Raw genomic sequence first — 3,279 nt, forward strand, 5'->3', positions numbered from 1 at the left:
TGGCCTTTTTCTTCCCTGTATCTGTGTGTCCTCTCCTCTTCTCACAAAATTCCAGTCATTGGATTTAGGACCCACCCTAAATCCAAGATAATTTTATCTCAAAATCCTTAACTTATTACAACTGCAAAGATCCTAGTTGTAAACAAGGTCACATTTGGAGGTTCTGTTTGGGCATGAATGTAGGGGTTGGGGGACACAATTCAACCCATCATACTCCTTTACATAGTCAACCCAAATGAAGAAGGCAGGCAAAGCAGGGCAAAGGCTACCCTGACCCCCCGGGGACTGCCTCTGGTGTTTCTGTTTGTCTGGCTAATGAAGTGGCTTTGCATCACAGCAGTTACACCTCGCTGGTTGTTGTCCCTTCACAGCTTGGAAGAGAGGCTGCCTCCTCACACGCAGCTCAAACCCTTTGCCTTCCTGCTGCCTTTCATCACTGGTTTTCATGAGTCTATTTTTGAGATGTGCTTACTACCAAGCCTACTAACAAATAATTACCTTTCAACCTGTGCCGCCTTCAGGCTGAGTGATTTGTGAGTTTCTCATCTACTGAGTATTGCTGTTTTCAATGATTTTTGTCTAGTCCAATCCGCATTCTAATAAGCTGATTTCTAGATGTGACTTAGGAACAAACTGTTGTGTCCATTTTAAAACTGCTCTTGGTATTATTTACGTCACTTTTCCTTATGTGACAGTTTTCCCATTTTAGCCAATTTGAACTAAGCTTTCCAAGTAAAAATTGGAAAATTGGTAAAATCTATACAACCCTTGCTGTCTTAGTGTAATGTCCGTGTTTTCTGAACATTAAGCCCAAACACATGGCCTAATATGGATGAGTGCATTCTCTGGAAATTCAATTTGTCATAAGTATAGGAGTGCTCAACAAATACCAGGCCAGCTTTTATGAGAAACGTCTAACTACAGTGCCCTATCTTCTGTAAAGATACGAATACGTCAACGAAAAGAAAATTATCTCATCTCAAATATAAAATTTGTTTACCGGATTTAGAATCAAAATGAAGATAGGAAATAGAAAAGGTACTTTAGTTTTAAAGTAATTTGTTAGTAAAGCAAGATCTAAATATTTGTCTTAATATGTGTAAACATGTCACAATTGTAAGATTTAATACAGGATTTCTAAAGTCAGGCATTTTACCAGTGAAGATATTTAAGCTTTAGTCAATAGAGTGGTAAGAATATTCTAGACAATCAATTTAGCAATGCAATATGCAAATTTTCTAGCAAAGTAGATAGAAGTATTCTAATTTTTTGCAGACTACAATATCTCTGTTTTTTAAAAACCAGTTTTTGCAATGTCTCAATCCTATTTGACTTATATTAACATATGTTCATTTTATTTCATTGGTTAAAAATATACTCTTAGATGATATAATTAGGCCATCCATTCAAAATTATTTATTTCCTTCTTTTAAGAAGAGAATATTTTAACCTGTTTCCCTTCCTATCATCATTTCACACAGTTATTTTAAAATAACTTCTCATTTCTTTAGCTACTTTAGGCAAAAAAAAAAAAAAAATTGTTTAACTTCATTTCTATTCTAGTTCAGGTCAGACCCCTCCTTTATGAGTCTGCTAACAGCTCAAATGAAGCTCAGCTATTATCCTTGGGGTACAACATAAGTAAACAAACACAATTCAGACAAAACAGAATTACCTGCAGGAAATTACTGTTCTATTATAGCACAAGCAAAAAATAGCTCAACCCCATTTGTCCAGTCCTCATCTGCTTATATTTTACGTTTCTTTCACAACAAATCTCTGCAAATAGCCATAGGCTTGTCTTAGTCCATTGATGTTGCTATAACGAAATACCACAAACTCTGTTGCTTATAAGCAAATATAAAAAACAGAATATTAAAAAAACAGAATATAAACAAATATTGTTTATAAACAACAGAAATGTATTTCTCAAAGTTTTAGAAGCTGAGAAATCCAAGATCATGGTGCCGCCATATTCGAAGTCTGGTGAAGGTCCACTACCTGGTTCATAGATGGAACCTTCCTGCCATGACTTCACATGGTGGAAGGGACAAGGGAGCCCTCTGGAGACTCTTTTATAAGGGCAGTAGTCTCATTCAGACTAGTGCCTAGGCACATCCTAAAAGGTCCCCTCTCCTTTCAAAGAGGCTGAAAAGGTATGGTGGAAAGAGGTAAAGTAAAACCAGAAAAGGATAACGTCACAGAGATAAAAAGAAACAATATTCAAGAAAAAGCAAATGAAATGGTTAGTAGTTTCAACTGCACTCCCTATGTGCCAGGCACTGAGCTGAAAGGTGGGGCTGAAAAATAAAGAAGATACTCTTTCTGCTCTTACAAAGATTATTGTGTTATTCCTCTGCATTTAATCTCTACTTTGGTCCCTTGGGACTGAGAAATTTATTCTTCTCCCCACAGTTATCCTGGAATCTGGAGTCCTCACCTAAACCCTAGTTCCTACAGCATGGTACCCAGTCATGCTAACTCTGTTACTTTTTCATGTAGCATCATAGATGAGTTGCTTGACTTCCTACTGGTAAAAATTATCTTCATTTCTTTTCCTACTTAATTGAGGTCTGTTGTTTTCAGGTCCCTGTTACCATCTGGCTCATTTTGTTTCTAATTGGGTGCAAAAACACCCTTCTTTCCATGGCCCCTACCTAGCACGGGCCACCTGTTCTTATATATGGAATGGTCCTGTTCTTATACACAGATGTTCATAAGACAGAGAGGATCTGTATTGTTGAGGATAAAAGTTCAAGAGGAGTCTCAAGATTTGTTTTCAGCCAAGGTTTTTTTCTTGCCTATAACTTGGGTAGCTCTTTTGTGTGTTCCCTTAAGAAAGTGAACTTTGAGATTTCTTACTTCTTTCAGAGGACATTTGTTAGCAGGTTAGTGACCCTGCAGTGTTGTTGGACAGGCAGGTTTTTTTCAGGACTTGAGTTCTCAGCTTTTCCTCCTGTTATATTCTATGCATTAGACTCCCTGTCGAGTGAGGGAATCAGGGCAGACTATGGAATCATCTGTTCCTTGGTACTGCAATATCACCTGGCAGATGGAACCTTTTGGCTGGGTTGTGGAGGAAGGCATTCTTTTCTGCCATTGGCAGGAATTTAGGGCAGTTTCTTTCTGGCTCATAAAGTTATCCTTTGTAAACACTATAATTTTGACTGTCTGGTCCCTTTTCAATTTTCCATGCTAAAAGTAGCTGAGCCTTGGTGTAGATGAGCCTTGGTATAGATGATAATTTGTGAGCATATTATAATGGACTTTTTTTTTTGT

This window comes from Macaca mulatta, chromosome 6 (genome assembly GCF_049350105.2).
Source record: "Macaca mulatta isolate MMU2019108-1 chromosome 6, T2T-MMU8v2.0, whole genome shotgun sequence".
In the NCBI taxonomy this organism is placed as follows: Eukaryota; Metazoa; Chordata; class Mammalia; order Primates; family Cercopithecidae; genus Macaca; species Macaca mulatta.